Below are 21,419 nucleotides of genomic sequence, written 5' to 3' on the forward strand. Positions count from 1 at the left end.
CCCCCCTCCCAACAGATTGATATTATTAACGGCCCATGTAAACATCAAATGTTATATCGTTTAGCTGCAACTGTAGTTTAGCGCCTTACCAAAATCTCATCATGGCGGCCGAAATGGCTTGGTCTGGGAAGGATTTGAACCCTCATGTAGAGCGCGCTGAACCAGCTATGCTCCAAAAGTGAAAAGGTTACTAAGGTCATGTGCTATAGCATTTAAATTATCATCTATTTCTACTTTATTCAATGCTACATAACACTAAGACATGGTCTGTTTGTAAAATACACTTCTGCATTGGTATTTTCTACATTTTTGTAGTTGTTACTGTTTTTTTTTTTTTTATTGGGGGAGGGGGTATGGTCGGCTCTTCAGTTGCATCGTAAACTTTCCTCCAAGAAAAACTGATCTCTTGAAGTTATAGCACATTACATCCGAATATGACGTAGCTAAGTTGTTAAGGCATTGGATTCGTGACCAGAAGTGCGTGGGCTAGATTCCACCATCGGTTCAGTCCACATGTGCATGGCCATATAGTTCCAAGTCGATGGGAGGAGAAACGTGCTTAGTCCAGAGGCACTATATCATCTGATCTCAGCTGGCCTGGGCAGGACCTCAATCCACGATAAATGGCATGCCAGGGCGGGAGGCACAATGACGAGAACGTTGGTCGTGCGACTGCCTATCCTATTAGTTGCGGCGCGACGGTTCAAAGCGCCCAGGGCAATGGTCTCTAGAGGCGCCTCTTCCGAGGCACATGGAAACAATGTTCTTTAATGGTGCCCATACCTTTCTATACAGAACAATTTTTTGGTCAGTACCCCCCACCCCCGCAATTTTTTTCCAGAATTGCTACTGCTATGCTAAGATGATTGAGGTGAAATACTATGCAACTTTCAGCTTCAAACAAGCTCACTACGGCGTTCCCGTCGCGCTCGCGCCGCCACTGTATCCTAACACAAAGTTATTGGGTGTATTCTTTGGTTCAAAGTTTAAACAAAATATCAGCAAGAATAACTTGTATTTACCTGTCCACTTAAAACAAATACATAAATAAATAATTTTTAAAAAATCCACAACCCATTATCGTCCTTCTGATTTTGACACACAAAGTGATGTGATTTTTATTTTTAACGTAGCTTTAACAATTTTTCAGTCATAATGCTAAGATGTCTGCAATGTGGCAGTTTATAGTGACATCTAGCACTGGGGCATCATGCCGCAGACATGAAGCATGATGTCCCACCCAGTCACATTATCCTGACACCAGGCCGACCTGTCCTAACAATAGCCTCTTAATGCTGAACGCCAAGCGAGGCAGCTGTTAGTACCATTGTTGGTATGACTCGGCCGGGGATCGAACCCACGACCTCCCGCACTAGGCCACTGGAGCAGTGACACACAAAATAATTCAGGTAACAGGATTACAACACCTGGGAGTTTATGACCCATTAACCATTCAACAAATTTCGAAGTATATTAATAACATTAATTTTTATAAAATTATGAAACTGCGTATAATTAGCAAAAATGCGCTAAATTCCTGAGGATAGAAAGGTGTGTCCGAAAGGCAAATAATACGTCGTTGTACAAAGGGAGACTGTGGGTGAGCGTAAATATCGATACAATGGAAATTCGGATCAGACAATCATCTTCTTTCTATCCATCTTTCTTAATTTTCGGCGTATACTTAGCTTCCAAACTAACTTTATTTTAAAATTCATGAGCATAACGATGACGGTGAAGAGACGTTGGAGATTCCAAGAAATTTGCAGATCACACCATCCCACACATCACGAGTATTTAGATACATTTGGGATTTTCTGCATTCCTTTTCTATCTCAATCGCTCTAAATAATGGTTGAAATGTTTTAGCGAATGACAACCGCTTCGAGAAGAAAACTAGCGGTGAAAAATGGCTGCCATTTTGGTGTCTTTGGTGCGCTGCATCGTTTCACAAAAACCTCGCATATCGCAAAATTAGAAGCAGAAACGTATCTCCAACCAATGATGTCTGCGTCGAAGAATATATTTATTATCAACAATGTTTCGGAAAAAGAGAAGAAAAAACCCAAAGCTGTAAGACACCAAATACACTATTTACCAAAAACTTTTTTCGGGGTGGGGGGGGGGGAATGGGTTGGGTTGGTGTTTGGGTTTGTTTTGGTCTCAGTAACTCTTCGAACGCTTCTTATGCATTTTTTAAAACCAGACTCATAACTCCCAAGAGCCCAAACATGAAGCCACTGCAAAAATTTCCGACGTATTCCTCATGCTCGTGATGTTCGATGGTGAGATAACTACCATGTGGACGACAATTCATAGCGAGATCCAAAACTGTATTAAGGAGATGTGGCTAAAAAAAAAGAAACAAAAAGCACTCAACAAACTTATCTATACACTTTCCATAAACCTAGAATAGGTCACGATATAAGTGGTTTAAGAAAGTTTTGCTGGTAGCATTTAGTAAATATTTTTTAACGTACTTAGCCTATCTAACCGTAGCGAACCATTTCTAGTTTATCCTTTTAACGGGAGGTTCGGTTGGGGATGGATATAATGAGGAGTGGCGCATCGGAAACGTATGACATACCAAAACTACAGATCTGTCAAGTAATGCATGTCGGATGATGGGATGAATCAATGGAGAGAAATATCCCCGATTTAAATTTTAAATCGACTTTATCAGCCAGATGAGACTCGTTTCCCAAGCATCGGAGATATGGTTGTACAATGAATCATCAGCCACGTACCATGCATCAACCGATAAATAATTTCATGGAGTACCACCCACCTCTGGGATGGAAGAACAAGAACTAACGTGAAAAATCTACTTCAAGGAACATGCTGGGTTACTAAATATGAACCAGCACGAGATTCCATGCTCACACCAACATGCATCTGCGCAGAAAATGTGGGGACATAGTTCGCTTTTCATTTACACCTGCATTTATATCAAGTCTGAATAGATACTCGGCGTGCAAAGAGATAGCCCAACAAGACCACCGTCTAACTCAACACACATTATCTTACCTATATATACACCCTAAAAATTAAAAATCAAACTCACTGGTACCTACTTATCTGTATAACTGTTCCTGTGTATCTATGTACTTATGCGCGAACACAGACATATCAACAGGCAACTACGTTCAGAACTTGCACATATATATATATATATATATATATATATATATATATATATATATATATATATATATATATATATATATATATATATATATATGCATGTAACCATGACTTCACAAACTTCTTTTCTTACGTCGACACGTAGGTATTTACCTACATGTTGATGCTATACATAGGTATGTAGGTGTTGTGTTGCTGTGTATAGGTTGATGTGGTTCCTTCAACTAAATATTATCGGTAATCAACAGTATTATCAGTCAAGGTTTATGCACAGAGCGCTAGAGTACATCGAACAAACTATCATTCTACGTGTCTGGTCTTAGAACTCATGTTTCTGACGTAGAAACAACATACTGTATGAGCACGGCAATGAACGAACCATGACTTTGAAAGAACAGAAAGCAAATTTTGAAAATTATATTTAATAAATTTTTAATAAACAAAAGAGTGTGCCTGATGTCGCATAATAGCTGATCATTTCACAGCTAACTCTGTAAAGTAAAGAACGACAACTGGATTTGTAAACTACCTCCCAAAACTGTATATCATGTCGACGTTACCAAATGTTACTAAACAAAGTTCTTTCCGAAGATAAATGAAATGATAAATTAACATGCACAGACTTTTGCTCATAACTCAACTCGTGTGAAAGCGTGACGATTTAAACTTGTTCACCAAGTTGCATGGAAATAGCATAAGAAGTACAGTCCCTACATCGAGAGAGGAACTAATATCAGCCAAGAAGATGCAAGATCGCGTTTTAATATACGCTGATGTCAACAATTACAGAACTGTCTAAAACAATGAAGAAGTCAGCTTACCAATTCTGGAGAGAAAAGGAAAAAACCCAACAATCATACCTAATGGTAGTCCCCAGATTTGAAACAAGCTCAGCAAATCAGATAAAAGAATATTTCAAAGCTGTGCGCAGATCAAACTCATAACCAAAGTAATCAAGCATTATACTGGTATAAGACTATGTAACAGTGTTTGATAAAAATCTGCAAAGTATATTTATTTTAAAAATCACACCAGACATAAAGTTGTAAAAGCGTTGACAAGCCAAGCTAATCCGATGATAATTCGACTCATTTGAGTATTATGCGTAGAAAACATTCATACATTAAGCAGGTTTGATCGCAAATCAAATCATAAATATGTTTTCCGGAATTGACAATAAGTGCCATGAAAAATAAAATAAACGACTTCGTCAAGGTACATAAGTAACGCACAGTTGCGCTCGCGTTTAACTGGAGTCTCACCCTCCCAAACAAATTCTTGCAGCATTCTAGTCCATTAACTTCCATTTTCAGTAATTAGACCTGTTCAGAGAGAGAGAGAGAGAGAGAGAGAGAGAGAGAGAGAGAGAGAGAGAGAGACAGAGGTGGATTTGAGAATATAACAATATTTTAAGAATTGTCAGATAGCGCCATTGGGCAGCATGAAAACCCCACGGTTTACGATTTCTTACGAAACAACTTTCAGGTGGACGAAGTATCAAAAGATTTGAAGTCGAGGTGAGGTAGGGCGATGTTGTGATAATCGCGATAAACTTTTTGAAGTCTGCCAAGTTCCCATGTTTGTTTTGTTTTTTCTTTTCTTCCTAGGTAGATATTGTTCCCACAACGCCAACACCTAGACGATTTCCTAAAAATAGGTCTGAAAACTGTATGACCCTGATGTGTACATCGTCCACACGAGTTTATATCCCTACCTAAAGTCATGCAAATATAAAAAATACACGCACGTATGCACGGTAGAGTAGGATCACTCATTACCAAGATTTCCTAGAAGTTTACAGCAATATAGATTGGGATTAATTCAAAAGGTTGTCGTTTATTTAATTACATTAACATAAAAATATATTTACTACATATATACCATAATTCTCAGGTTCTACTTGACTTTAGAACGCGAAAGATTGCATTGCGATTTATCTGAAGCACAGGAAGAATGACGCACAAACGTTGCATGACCTCGGCGCCCCCACATCTTGACCCGAAAAGGGCGGGAGCAACTAAATTCTTGGCTCACCCGGATATACTTTTATTTTATCCGCTGAGAATGATTATCTACCACCAAATGTTGGCAGCGTGAGCACGGCGAATGCAAACTAGTGAAAACAAATGGAATCAAACCTCTTTTCGTGCGATATAGTTTAATCTAGTTGCCTTAAGTCTGAATGGTTTGCTTGTACGTGTTTTCAGTAATATTTATTCGACAAAAATATGAAGGTTATGCATACACTCAATTATTCTGAATTTAAGCACTATATAATCAATCGCTTACTACTTTCTTAGTTTGATGCAAAGAATTCTTGTACATTTAGTAAATTTCATATGGTGCAAAATAAAGATTTCTTGACATCAAGGCATGCATACAATCGGAATGTATTATGGTACATGGAGAAATTTGTGGATATATTTTAAGCGCACATCCACATGCTGGAAGTCATTTAGAGCTCTCTCCTCTCTCTCTCATATTTATATTTTCTACTTCCAGTTTGATTGTCTTGTCCTTCAAAAACTACAATTTCATAATTATAAGAGTGGAATCTGATGTAAAGCCTTATTCATAATTTGGTCAGGCACTTACCCCCATAGGAAATCAATATTCCGTTTAGATGAGCAAAAACCAGTAGTGCAAAGAATCGAAGTGGCAAACAGAACTGATTCCATCCATCCATTCATCAAAGCAACAAGAAGCAACATGGTTGTAATTATATATATATATATATATATATATATATATATATATATATATATATATATATATACACACACACACACATCCGCTAAAATTAAGAATATTTACGACGAGCACTACGAACAAGGGCAACCATACTATGGAGGGAGGAAGGAAGTTGCCCTGCAAGACTGCTATACAAATTAAACAAACCCCCTTGTCCCAATTATATGAAACTACACAAATCTGTTTTTGGGAGCTTGCCTCTCCGTTAACCTTACCGGCATCAATTTGAAGGCTAGTTTCGTTGCTTGCGGCCTTGCCCATTACGACAGAAATAATTCCTGCGCACTCCAGTATCTATGAGGCAGGGCTGAATTTAATTTTTTTATGAATTTGAAGGATCAAAGGTCAAATCTTGGATACGTAGGTAATGTTCTGTACAGACATGGCATTAAAGATACAACTAGCATAACTGCAAAAAACTCACCAAACTGAGTTCTCTTTAGATACGCAAACTGAACACTTGCAACAAGAAAGATACATAAAACAAATTAAATAATAATAATAATAATAATAATTATGGATTGCCACAACATCACACATAATTCTATTAAATTTCTACTATTTCACTGTATTCCTGTGACAACTTCGTCTTTGATATATGTTGTTTTGGGGGTTTTTTTGTGTGTGGGGTTTTGGTGTTGCTTTTCTTCTGTTTGAACGTCACTTTTAAACACATATTTATGGCTATATCATACTGAAGAAAATGTGAGCTATGTTTCATCAAAGAGACTGCATACAAATAAAATTAGGTTTTCAAATGACTACTGATTTTTAAAAACCAACCAACGTTCCAACCAAACAACCAACCAACCAACCAAACAACAAGAACAACCTACCTGGCTATAATTAGTATACAAGGCTAACTGAAAAGGACTCGTCACAAAATTTTACACTAAACAAACTAAAATGACAGAACAATCCACATAATAGCTCGTTGAAACTGTTTCTCAACTTTTTGACAATTGGTCCGTGAAGGTGGATTTTTGTATATTTTTTTTTATTACTCTGTAGGGGTGAGCATATATGTGTGTGGGGGGGGGGGGTGCGAATTTTAAATGCATTCATGCCTTTACCTGCTGGGAAAGCGTTAGGAAGCATTCAAAAACACTCACAATTTGATTTTTGATCACAATTATTTGACCAAAAGGAAAGATAACGAGACTAGGCATTATATTTTGAAACGTTTGCACATGAAAGGCAACGGGACATTGCTGAGCCATTTCCATCAAGTCGTGATATAACCACGGATGTAGTTATTGGAGTGCATATACATCTGATGGGTTTCGTGATTGCATCACTTATGCTGCGACGGAAAAGACCGACAATGTTCTGATTGTGACTTTGTCTTCTTCCGCTGCCATATTGTGCTTTATGTGGAAATGTAGTTCCGAATATCGTTTTCCATGGCAGCAAAGAAGGTACAAGACTTGACAGACTGATATGAGATACTGTAGTTCCTGATTTGGTTGAAACTGTTGGAATTTTAGAGTTCTGGGCTGCAAAGATATTTTAACAAGTCTAGTTGAAGACCACTCAGCCTCCAACGACGGCATCATCTTCGCTCTGCTTCGCATTTTTATATAAAAAAGCGAGACAAAAATCACAGAAACCTGAAACGTTATCATTTATGCTTGCAATTATCAAACAACGTTATTCCCCGGAAACAGCAATGCACTCAATGCATCTGACAGTCGTATCGTGTTCTCTATTCATTATCGGTCTTAGGTTTAGGAACAGATGTCACGCCTAATCCCACGCACGATCAGGTGTATCGTCTAAAATGTTTAGGCCTTTCCTTCTTACATGGGTAAAAAATGTCTTATTCAAGGAAATTCTGCCGCCAGTCAAGGCTAATTCTTTGCGGCTCTATTGGCCACCTGATATTCATACTGGATTCCATTTTACACTTTAATAACAACCTCTCCGAGTCTTTTTATTCAGGCCATAAATAAAGTCTAGAAACTTGTGTCTCTTTAGGTATTTGTGGGTACTGCATTTCAAGTAACTATTTTCCTTTTTAAACACTCAAAGATGCCTTGTCAGCAAAATGCCTGTAGTATAAATTAAGCGTACTTACCACATGTATGGCTGCCACACTGTACCCCGTGGTAACGGAAAGACAATGGTATAAAGTCATATATTCTTGCCAAGGAGACGTATCTTGCACAAGTCAATTTCCTGAGTCTCCGCACCAGATGCCCCAGTACAATTTGTCGCTTCCGCTTTGTCTTAGTGTTTTTCCCTCTGGAAAGAGAGAAATTAAATTTGAAGAACTTGCTCGGATTAACTTCTTATTAGGTGCAGAGCGAAAAAAAGAGTGGCTTAATTATAGCCATAAGAAATGAACGAAGATTACGTCCCCGAGGTCAATTACGAGGCAAGTGATGGATAAATACACACAATATATGGAGGACAAAAAGGAAGAAATTTTCTAACTATTCATTTGATAAAACGTGGAGAGCAAACTATATATCTTATCCATGAGAGAGAGAGAGAGAGAGAGAGAGAGAGAGAGAGAGGGACGGAGGGAGGGAGAGAGAAGGTGTTATTTCCACGAGCTTCTGTTGTTAGTCATTTATTGTTTTAGGTTACGGCGAAGCAAGTGAGTTATTTAGTCCCGGGGTATTTAAATTGAAGATCTTTGCCCAGGATACATTACGGAAGTTGACCCGGCCTAACTCGATGGCAGAATTATAACCCGCACACCTCTTCGGCAGCGAGTTAGTCCGGCATGGGTCCTCTTTCTCTCTCTCTCTCTCTCTCCATCTACATATGCTCACTCTTATCACGCAATTTACGGAGTTTGGCATATGACAGATGAGACGTAACATCGAATAAGTTCAATACGTCCGCTGGTCCGTAGGATGCGATGGCACGTGCAACACTAGCACGCAACAGTGTAATGGGCACAGTGCACTTAACGACGATGAGAATGGTTGAGCAGTTATATAGTTTTGGTTCTTGTTGTAGGGTTTAACGCTATTGTCAGCACACAATAGGCCATACATGGCGGCCAGTATTAATGGTGGAGGAAGAACCCGGGAAAACCCCGGAAGGAACCACCGACCCACGATAAGCTACTGGCAAGCTTTCTCACATACCCATATTTGCCGAATCCAAGACTCGAACCCAGTAATGTAGTAAATACATATTAAACGTGCTTATCAAAATAGATATACCAATTAAACAGTAAATGTCACCACGATCGAACAGATTAAACAAATCAATTTAACAATAGATTTCTCGATGTTCAAACTGTGCAATGATCAAACATCAATCGCAGTGATCGTTGGTTTGCAAATATTGATCAGTCGTCGGATGACGAAACGTCGGATGATCAAACGTCGTAGATGACCAAAATCAAGGTCAAGCGCTCCAAGAAAAATAAAGAAAAGACAAGAGGAATAAAAGATAACAAAATAAATGACGACACGTTATCAGGAAAGAAACATCCGCGGAATCGCCCTTTTTCAAAACATTTCCACAAGCTTCCGTTAGGCAAACATTTATCCTGTCTTAGGAGGAACACAGTCAAAAGTGGCCCATAATTCCGATGAATCAAGGATATACATTCGACATGTTTAATCGAATATATCCTCTTAAATTACTGTTATTAACCACACCACTCAGAAAAATTCCACCAACTTTTGCACTTTGAAGGCAAACGACCAGGACAATAACGAATTACGATAAAACCTCCCTCAGAAGATAATCGATAAAACGAGCTCTCCGATATTGTAAGTCGACATTTCGTCTCCGCCCTCCCTAAGAATCATGTAGATATGGATATGCCAACTATTGATCGCTTTCTACACATCTATTTTATATCCTTGCCTTGTTTGCATTTTACTATCAGAATTCGAGGTCTGGAAGTCACGCAAAGGGATCCTCATGCAAAAAGAAGTCGATATTAGCCTTAGCTTTGGTCGATAATCTGGAATTTAATGATTCGGAGAATGAAATAATTGCCGAGGGCCCCCCTGTGCCTGTGTCATTCATTTTCCGGGAAATAAATTTGGCCAAAGTAGTCGTGGGACGTCTGGAATCTGTATAATAATTGGAGATGAAAGTTCCCATTTCTGTTTTAATTTTTAGTTAACAGAATTTACTGCTTATTTCTATCTCTGTAGTTTTATTTGTTTTTATCAATGTTTGCACGTAGCTATTGTCCATTTTAAAGAGTTTTTTTCATTATTTTGGTTTGGTCTTTTAGCCTCTAATTTCATTGCTGACTTTCTCTCTACGAAACGTGTTCTTAAATCTGACCCCAAGTTGCAAACCATGAACCTTAACTTTGTAATGTGATTGCTTTGGTCCATTTTGTGTTCTCATTCATGCATGATGTTAATTCGTGTTGGAACAACAAAATTGGCATTAGTCTCTCTATATGTTAATGCCATATGCACACATGAAACATGAGTGTATATAATCACATGTGTTGAAGCTTTATGTGGGATGCGCATGCACTTTCATGTCAACAACGATCTTGTTTTTGACTATAACTGACCGTTGCAGAACTATGAGATGTTTTTATTTATTTTAATATCCGACCTTAAATAAAATTTCAAATTTCAAAGTATCAAAGGAGTTAAGTGTAACTGAGAATTTAACTGGAACATAAAACAAATGTACTTGCAATAGAACAATAATCAATTCAGAAACGGGTGCCTAGGGAAATCCAAGAAAAGGGTGTATTCATTCAAAACCCATACAAGCTTTGCTCTTCATTTTAAAAATGTAATGGCCAACTCGTGATTATTCAGTGGACTGTATACAACATTAGAAGCAGTTTAAAATCGTCTTATTGGAATTAATTATTATTAGTTTATATAGTCAACGAAAAGAACGCGTCTTCGATTTCTATAATAGCAGATATTGGGATGAAGCTGGGACAGTTGCACAAAGGTAAAGGATCCCTTTTCTGTTACAGTTATGCACTTAGAAAGTATTTACATTCCTGTACTTGAAGTCAAAACACGCCCAATTAAAGATTGTGACCGTGAGACAAATGTTATTTGACACAACAGTGAATAATTACTCGGAAGAGCTCTTAGTTTTATCGGTAAGTTGCGACTTACTTCGATCTGAGCCAAATATCTGACTAAACATTACCACCTTACTGTCGAAGAGCGCTCATGCAATATTAATTATTGCTGACACATTTGAGAAAAGTCTCATCCGTTCTAGACGCACTAATTGTGTTTGCAGTGCGAAGGCACTTCGGGATGAACTGTTATTCGCCTACTGTGAATCTATAATTTGATCAAGCGTATTTATTCCAAAATTATTATTACTAAAAACATAACCCATTTTAAAGCAACGATTAAGTATGTACTGGTGCATTGTTGCTGGTGGCCTTTTTTTTTTTTTTTTTTAAAAATACTTATTTTCCTCACTGGTAAATGCTAATCTCGTACTTTTAAATACAGTATCAACAAGGCCGGATTAAATGAGGGAGCGAATGGAGTGTGCTCGAGGGCCACCGCTACGCAGTGGAATGCTGGAGGGGGGAGAGCATTCTTTGAAATTGCTCTAGTGCCGCCTACCAAGTTATTCAAGATTTCGATCACGAAAGAAATTATTCTAAAGGGCATGCGTAGAAATAACAAACGCTTTAAAAAACAAGACATAACAATGAGGACAAAATATAATTCAAACCTGCCGCATGTGTCATTCTCAAACAGACGTGGCCAAGGTAGTGTAAACTAACGTTTTGCTTCACTAAACCTCTGCTAAGCAAGTACCCGTTTTTTCCAGCTTGTATCCATGCTTCTTGCTTCCTATATATGTCTGATCTGTAAATGTTAGCTGTAGGTTCCCAGACGTTGCATAAAACGCATATTTTGAAGTCACATACATGTAGTTTGTCGGGACAAACCATTGTGGTCTGATTCAGCGTCACACATGTGATCTTACTGCAGAAAGTCTTTCTTACCATCATCCGGGACCATCGTTACTCACCACACTTCCTCTTCACTACATACATTGGCTGTGGAGCAATGTAGGGCAAAACCGATGTAGGCACATGAAACATGATCTTTAATCTGTCATTGGTCTCAAAAACATCTTCTTATATAAATGAATTAACTGACAGGTCAATATAATTTGTTTTTGAAACCAAATACAACTCTTTTTGTTAGTCTTTAAGCCAAGTCGATACACAACCATGATATAGATATTAAAGTGAGAGTTACAACAGTTAAAAATACGTTATACATGTATTAAAATTGTGTACTAAACGTAGTTAAGAGTTAACTGCCCTCTGTAACTAACTGCACACATGAAGGCGCATCATGTTCCAAACTAGACCTATTAGTCCTTATGATTGATGCCATGACCTTTGTTAGAGTCAAAGGTTAAAACTGGAAGAGTTACAACGGACTAAAACAAGCATAAACAATTCATGCGGCATAAGCTTTACCCATAATGAAATAAACTAACATTGATTATTCGTACAGTTAGCCGAAACGCTTTTTTAAGTGCACTAGTTTATGCAGAAACCAACTCCGATGTACGCACCGGACTAAAAAAAGCATTAAATTTCCGAGTAAATCATTATAACATTCATGGCAGAAATGTGATTAAGGATTACATAGAAAGCATAAACTGACATGCCTGGATGAATAAACATAACGAAAATTCTAATCAACAGCAAATCTAGTATAAATAAATTGTTACGAATCCACAGACGTAAAATGGTAATTCTTCTCAGTTTTGTGTAATTAGTGCCTTGCTAGAACCTCTTTGATTTGATTTAATGAACGTAAGATTTCTAAAATACGCATCGTATTTACTTCAGGTTTATTAGCTGAGCCATCAAATGTCCAATGATATATAAAACTAAGTCAGAGAAACTCTACAAATGCCTCTTTCTTCCTTTCGCACTGACCAAGACGGCTTCCCTGGGGAAACAACAACAATTATCCTTCCTAAGGCAAATATAGCCTGGGTCATCGCAGAAGGGTAATAACAACAGTCATGGTATGGACTGGCGATTTAACAGGCGAAGAAATTTTCTAATTAGCTGCTGTTGTGAACATATCAGATGTTAGCTTGGCACCATTTTCATTTTGGAAAAAGGAGACATAATTAGAAGTCTTTTGGTGAAAAACCCATGTCATACTGATAGTCAATTCCGGGAAGTAGCGAAAACAAGGATTTGACGACAGTAGTTGTGACAGACATATTCGATGTATGACTGTCACCATTTTCATTTGGGATTTGGCGAAAGCACAATGTCATAAAGATCATCCATTCTGGGACAGTAGTGAAAACAAGATCATAAAGACTGTTACTGTGGCAGCCAAATTGGACGCGTGACTGTCACCACTTTAATTTATGCCAAACTAGGCATCATACGAAGCATTTTGGTGAAAACCCCAAGTTGATATAGCCATCCATTTGAGCAGAAGTGGAGATGACACAGTTTTTAAGATATGACTTTCCATTCAGGATGAGTAGATGAAACTAGATTTTAATAATGGCTGCTTTTGTGGCCATATTGATACCATTTTCATTTCAGACCAACTGGGCAGTATGAAAAGTCTTTTTGTGAAAGACCCATATCAATGCAACATTTTTGTATAAGTAGAGATGTGATGACGGCCATGCTGATTGTCATTTGTACAATTAGAACAAAACCAGACATTATCAGAAGTCTTTCTGAAAACCCCATGTTGTTTTGACCGTCCATTTGGATGCAGTAGCGATAACAAGATTTTCGACATGACTGCAGTGATCGACGCTTTTTTTATCCAGGACCAACAAGACATCATAAGAAGTCTTTGAGTGAAAATCCGTATGTGTGTAAAGTCTCGAATTTGAATAGAATTGAACCTTAAAGTTGAATGCAGTGAGCAATACAATTTTTATCACATTTAAGTCAGAAAAGTCTTTGTTAAGGGTCACTTCGACCTTTCATCTCCCCCATCCAATGTCAGTGTTACTGTTAAACTTGAAAGGCTAACATCTATGACTCATTGAGATTTGACCGGGGCATTGCAACTCTTTCCTGAGAAAGTAAAACATTTGAGCAAAAACCCATAACCGCTTGATAGGAACCCATGTCAAATTGTCATGTTCAAAGAGAAATTGATATAAACCGTAGTTTAGAGATTCTAGGCTGTCCAAAATCTGACGGAACAATTGATTATCTTGGGAACAATTTAGGAACCGCTGTGTACGATTGGTCAGAGTAAATTAAGGGGTACACTTTGGAAGTAATGTGTAAATTAAGGGGTACACTTTGGAAGTAATGTGAATTTAAAGTGACGATCTTGGTCGAAATTCTTTAGTCCGAAATCCAGAGACAGGAGAAGTTTGGCTCCAAGGAAGCCTAAAATGAATAATGCTTTCATCGTTTAAAAATAAAAGGGGACCAGGTGGCTGTCTTGTAAGAAAAGACAGGTTTTAGTGCTAGGACGCACACTTTCTGAAAGAGGACAGCATTAAAGTACGCAATTTTAATTTTTCATGTAATTTTCTTTTTTTTTTTTTTGATTGTTTCTTTTAGGCAAATGTGTTTGATATGACTCGGATTCATATTATGTATCGTTTATTCAATTTCAGGGAAATATGTTGTTGCTAGAGTTGTTATACAATTTGCTTCTATAATTTTACAGTTACAAGTTCATTGATAGACTTGATGGATTGCATGCTATCCAAGTTTTGATATGTGTAGGATTTCATAGGGTTATATGAAATAATTTTATTTGTCTGTTAGGACGATACTGATTATCGTGAGTTAACGATAAACGCATATTTATATATGATTTTTTAATGTTTAAATAATCTTTAAGCTAAGGATTGCTGTGAGCTAGAATTTGAATTTTATGCAATAGTAATCTAGCATATGGCAGCGTAGGTAAAGAGACACGGTAATGTTAGATACACCGCTCACGTGTTAATTTATGGTCGGTCGTCGTGAAGCGAGAGTGATGATCTATCGAATTTGGTCACACTTAATGCATTGTTTGGATAGATCATGAGTAACGTAATTGAAGGAACTTTATGTAAGTATAGAAAGTAATAATTTTGGAGATTTAGGGGTAATTGTGTCCTTTAAGGAAACATATTTCCGGGAGAGACAGGAGAGTCTGAAGACGGAAGTCAGAAGTCCGGAAATAGATGACGTGTTCAGAATAAAGGACTAGGAAGTCCAGGAACAAATGAAGCGTTCGGAATAGGAAGACTAGAGAACATGAAGACGTGCTACACGGGTCACGAGATGAAGGTGTTGCAATCAGTCGTGGAAATTGCGCTCTTTTTAAGATTCGTTATTACGCTGAAATAAATCCAAATTCGACACTGCTATTAAATTCGGTTCACATAACTTAGACTGAATTGGAGTTGCCGCTATTAATTGTTATTGATTAAATTTTGTTATTTTTCTTGTCTAAGGGGCTCGTATTGCATTATTTCTTCCCAATATTCTCGCTAAGTTCTCTGTTTATATTCTATCTTTCCACTCACACCGGGCTATAAAATCTAGGAAAGTCGTCCTCTAGATAACGCCAGCCAAATCCAATTAACCACCCTTCTTACTAAGAGGACGACAATACTGTATGACCCTACATTCTGGAGAAGTAGCAACAGCAAGTTTATAAGAAAGGCTGTCCATATTTAACGTCAAATCGGCATCATTTTAATTTGGTACCTACTGAACATCATAAGTATAAGGATTGTAACTGGTAGAGCTATGATACTCAGAATTAAAAAACCTTGCTTAAAATGTTTTAATTATAAAAAAATATACGTGTCCTTGCGCACGTTTGTTATGATTATTCCTTACATACTCTCCGTTTTTGATGCAACAAGGGACCTGATTGGGTCAACTTTTTTCCAATAAAATTGATGCTCGCTATACACCGATTCAGCTAGCTTAATATGACAAGGGTTGATATCGAATGATGTGGACCAACGATCCTGGGCTAGCGAAGATGAGAGAAAACTAGATGTGTACACATATCCAAACTCGCTAAGGTTTTACTTTGGTTAAAGATCTGAACACCGTCCCCACCCACCCCCTTGCCGACCCTTTTGACATTTTTATATGCTATTGTAGATAACTATGCCGGGGGGGGGGGTCAATAAGGAAAGTCTTCGACTGTTTTATCGACGTGTTTTTTTCTTCAGGGTGCTTGATTTTGCCATATTTGATAAGTAGAGTTTGCTGGATACTACATAACCAGGACTGTACTGATGTGCTCTTATATATATATATATATATATATATATATATATATATATATATATATATATATATATATATATATATATATATATATATATATATATACACAAAGTGATCATTGTCAATATATTTCCCGTAGCTGAACTTCTGCCTTATCTAATGTAGAATTAGTATAAAGAACACTTCCCATGGTCATTTATACGATTTACGACTGATAAAAACCAGATATAAAAAGCCCAATACTTGAATTTTTTAAACCTGTTTATACAACGAGGGTGTCGACATCAAATCTGCAACAAAGGGTGAGGTCAGAGGCGTGTAAATTAATATGTAGCAGGGGCGGATCCAGGATGTGTTTTAGAATTTAGAAGGGGTTGTTCCTTTTGGACATAGTGGATATAAGACTTCGTTATTTACATTAAACGTTTGCTATTTTTAATGAAAAAAAGAGAAAAGGGACTTCGATCACCCACACCTTATTCCTCACATACCCTTCTCAATCCATCCACTCCTCTCTAAATCATGTATTGTGTAGGGTACCTTTCTTTATTTGGAATAAAGAAATACGGCATGAGTAGAGGTGTTAAAAATATTCAAACAAATATTTTAATCGCTACTGTGAAAGGTGTGTTATGCTATGTTTAGTTTAAGGACGGGAACAGGGCTTCCTTCAATCACACACCAACCCACCAAAACACCTATAAATCACACACACACCCGCTCTCGAACCCCACTCAATCCTGTCAGGTGTAGCATAAATTTCCTTATTTGGAACAAGGAAATACGGTATGAATAGAAGGAAATCTAAGGTATTCTAACTATTCATACAAAATATGTTATCTTATTGTCGACCATCCTTGTTATACAATTACGTAATAGTACATGTCAACAAATTTAATTAGTTCCCTCCTTATTTTATCTCGTGTCTTTCTCAAAATCATATACAGCCTGGTTAGAAATGCATACGCTGTAGCGACAAACTGAAAGGCATATAGCGGAGGTTTGAGCAATGCGAAAGTGTCGTGTTTTGTCTATATGACAATGCGATCAATTCTAATAAATTGTTGTAGTTGTTGTTATTGTATGGTTTAACGCCATTTTTCAGCACAATATAAGTTATATATGGTGGCGAGTATAAGTGGTGGAGGAAGAACCCGGGAAAACCCCGAAAAGAACCATCGAACCACGAGAAACTACTGGCATGCTTTCTCACATCCCAACACTGGCCGAATTCGAGACACGAACCCACGCAGAGAGAGAGAGGTGAGATGGCAGTGATGCGTAACATTGAGCGCTTTAGACCACTCGACCACTCGAGGCCCCGTTCAAATAAATAAATAAATAAATAAATGTGCATTGCAACTGTAATGAATGCGCACCTAGTCATGGATGCAATTGCAAAATCACTTGTAATTGTCATAATGAAGGTTTATTTTTTGAGAGTCACGTGGTTTCAGTTTTGACCAATCAAACTTTTGAACTGATTTTTAAACACAAATCTTTACCATCTAGTTTTAGACTGGAACTTAAGAGACTTACAGGCTGCAGAAGTACAGCAAAATACATGTAACGTTGCACACGAAACCTTTTCAAAATTATATCTGCCTCAATAATTGACTACAAATCAAATGTATTACTGACTGTATGGCGAATATGAACAGCGAATTAAAATCTCGCGTAATATACTGACACTCGTATACAACATTCATCAATAACACCAACAGAAACAGTCGTTCTGACCGGCTGTATCTGTAAATTGAGTGTACAATTTTTTCCATGACTTTTACTGAAGATGTTATAGTCTTGCTGACTTGCATTGGACCACTTTCAAGCGTGTTCTCTTTCCAAGTATATGCAAGACCTCTAAAGCTTCAAATCGTCCGCTAAGGACCTCGTTTACAAGACTATATTGTTAGATTCGGCCGTTGACCTTGAGTTTATGACACAATCACAAAATATTACTTACATCGAGGCCTATGCCTGGAATTCTCAAATCTTGTCATCTTGTATGAAATTACTTTGCGCACTTTTCAGAACAAATGAAACTGATTCACAATGTCGTAACTACACTTGTTAGAAATATGAATCACACTATCATCCATCAATAGACGGGACACTCCATGATAACATTCAGGTTTTATAAAACAATAACATGTACAGTGCACTCTTTCCGAAATCAAAATGTACCGTAAGGTGTAATGTTACAACAGCTGAAATGTAGTTCTACTTATATACACTTTAAGTCCACGGACTGCACGTTCTACTTGAATTCACTTAAATCAAGGGACTGCACGTTCGACTTGAATATACTTAAGTCAACGGACTGCACGTTCGACTTGAATACACTTAAGTCAAGGGACTGCACGTTCTACTTGAATTCACTTAAATCAACGGACTGCACGTTCTACTTGAATGCACTTAAATCAATGGACTGCACGTTCGACTTGAATATACTTAAGTCAATGGACTGCACGTTCTACTTGAATACACTTAAGTCAATGGACTGCACGTTCTACTTGAATGCACTTAAATCAATGGACTGCACGTTCGACTTGAATATACTTCAGTCAATGGACTGCACGTTCGACTTGAATATACTTAAGTCAATGGACTGCACGTTCTACTTGAATACACTTAAGTCAATGGACTGCACGTTCTACTTGAATACACTTAAATCAATGGACTGCACGTTCTACTTGAATACACTTAAATCAACGGACTGCACGTTCTACTTGAATGCACTTAAATCAATGGACTGCACGTTCTACTTGAATAGACTTAAGTCAATGGACTGCACGTTCTACTTGAATACACTTAAATCAACGGACTGCACGTTCTACTTGAATGCACTTAAATCAATGGACTGCACGTTCTACTTGAATACACTTAAATCAATGGACTGCACGTTCTACTTGAATACACTTAAATCAACGGACTGCACGTTCTACTTGAATGCACTTAAATCAATGGACTGCACGTTCTACTTGAATAGACTTAAGTCAATGGACTGCACGTTCTACTTGAATACACTTAAGTCAATGGACTGCACGTTCTACTTGAATACACTTAAATCAATGGACTGCACGTTCTACTTGAATACACTTAAATCAACGGACTGCACGTTCTACTTGAATGCACTTAAATCAATGGACTGCACGTTCTACTTGAATAGACTTAAGTCAATGGACTGCACGTTCTACTTGAATACACTTAAATCAACGGACTGCACGTTCTACTTGAATACACTAAAGTCAACCGACTACACTGTTGATAGCAAAACATATTATGCAGAAATTAATTATCCTATTGAGGTTGGACGTATTCAGAAAGTTACACTCAAAGGCAAAATATAGGCTGATAACCCAACAGCAACTAAAGAAAGCCCGACCAAATAGGGCTATATAATATAGTGGAAAATTATGCATTGATTCTTAAACAGTGTGGGAGTTTTCTTGCTTGTTTGATGTAGGAGGTAAGATATCCAAGCTGACAAAACGTCAGCCTTAAACCTATCTGAATCGAAAGGCTTTCGTTAATGTTTTTCTAAATCTCCAAGATTAGTACAATTCCAAGCTCATTTCATTTGTATTCGTGCCAGTCGAAGAATACATGATGCTGTAAAGCCAGAAGACTCGCGATGAACATGGTTCCCATGGCAATCATATTTCAGTGATATACATTCCATTGGTGAAATTCACTACCTTCAAAGCATTTGTTGTATTTAGTTTGAAATTTGCATAAAATAAAAGACACCATTGTTTATTTTCGCCAGAGAAGTCAAATGAAAATGCTGTGCATGCAGCTTGTTTTATATGTCACGGATACCGTATTGTCCGGCTTAAATGTTTTATTTTCAAGGGTATCATATTGTCTGGCTTAAATGTTTAATATGTCACAGGCAAACAGTGTCTGGCATAAATGTTTTATATGCCACTGATCCAGGTTGTCTGGCTAAAGTTTTATATGTCACAGATAAACACACTGTCTGGAATAAATGTTTTATATGTCACAGATAAACACACTGTCTGGCATAAATGTTTTATATGCCACGGATCCATATTGTCTGGCTTAAATGTTTAATATGTCACAGACAAACACACTGTCTGGCATAAATGTTTTATACGCCACGGATCCAGGTTGTCTGGCTTAAATGTTTTATTTTCAAGGGTATCATATTGTCTGGCTTAAATGTTTTATATGTCACAGGTAAACACATTGTCTGGCATAAATGTTTTATATGTCACAGATAAACACACCGTCTGGCATAAATGTTTTATATGCCACGGATCCAGGTTGTCTGGCTTAAATGTTTTATATGTCACAGATAAACACATTGTCTGGCATAAATGTTTTATATGCCACGGATCCAGGTTGTCTGGCTTAAATGTTTTATATGTCACAGCTAAACACATTGTCTGGCATAAATGTTTTATATGTCACAGATAAACACACTGTCTGGCATAAATGTTTTATATGTCACAGATAAACACACTGTCTGGCATAAATGTTTTATATGCCACGGATCCATGTTGTCTGGCATAAATGTTTTATATGTCACAGATAAACACACTGTCTGGCATAAATGTTTTATATGCCACTGATCCAGATTGTCTGGCTAAATGTTTTATATGTCACAGATAAACACACTGGCATAAATGTTTTATATGTCACAGATAAACACACTGTCTGGCATAAATGTTTTATATCCCACGGATCCATGTTGTCTGGCTAAATGTTTTATATGTCACAGATAAACACACTGTCTGGCATAAATGTTTTATATGTCACAGATAAACACACTGTCTGGCATACATAGATGTTTTGTATTTCCACATAAATGTAAGTAATTCTGCTAAACACGTTATGTGCGTCAATAAATGGTAGCAACTATGCGGTAACGAGAGAGAGAGAGAGAGAGAGAGAGAGAGAAAGAGACAGAGAAAGAGACGTATAAGGCGAAGTATACATTTTGCATTTAAAGAACAACACAGAAGTCACTCTAAATCTGATTTATTTTAGCAAATTCTTAACTTCATTGAAAATTCAGTTTAAGAAACTCTTTTGAAAGCAAGTTTCTTGATTTGCGAGATATCTGTGACAGACCTCGCGTGTTCATGACAAGTCTGAATATTCAAAACTTCGAAATTAAGCATATACAAAACAACTGAAGCTTTTCCAAATGAACATTTGGAGTTTTTAATTCTTCACAGCCTGGTCACACGTATATGCATTTGCAACAAAAATTATAAACTACTCGGTACTCAAACATGTTAACATAACCATACACACACACACACACACACACACACACACACGGACACACACACAGTGA

General features: G+C 37.4%; 1 long non-coding RNA gene across 4 annotated transcripts in view; it reads right to left on the minus strand.

The window, feature by feature from the left end:
• The window catches only part of LOC149792880 (uncharacterized), a 49,261-nt gene that overhangs the window by 16,347 nt on the left and 11,495 nt on the right, over positions 1-21,419 (minus strand). For 3 of the 4 annotated variants that reach the window (XR_016422655.1, XR_016422653.1, XR_016422654.1), the window contains exon 2: positions 7,973-8,139. This is a non-coding gene — a long non-coding RNA (uncharacterized LOC149792880). Of the gene's footprint in view, positions 1-1,595; positions 2,351-7,972; positions 8,140-21,419 lie in introns of those variants that run through there. The other variant, XR_016422656.1, reaches the window with a different exon arrangement.

This window comes from Sinohyriopsis cumingii, chromosome 8 (assembly GCF_028554795.1).
Source record: "Sinohyriopsis cumingii isolate HCF-2022 chromosome 8, ASM2855479v2, whole genome shotgun sequence".
Classification (NCBI taxonomy): domain Eukaryota; kingdom Metazoa; phylum Mollusca; class Bivalvia; order Unionida; family Unionidae; genus Sinohyriopsis; species Sinohyriopsis cumingii.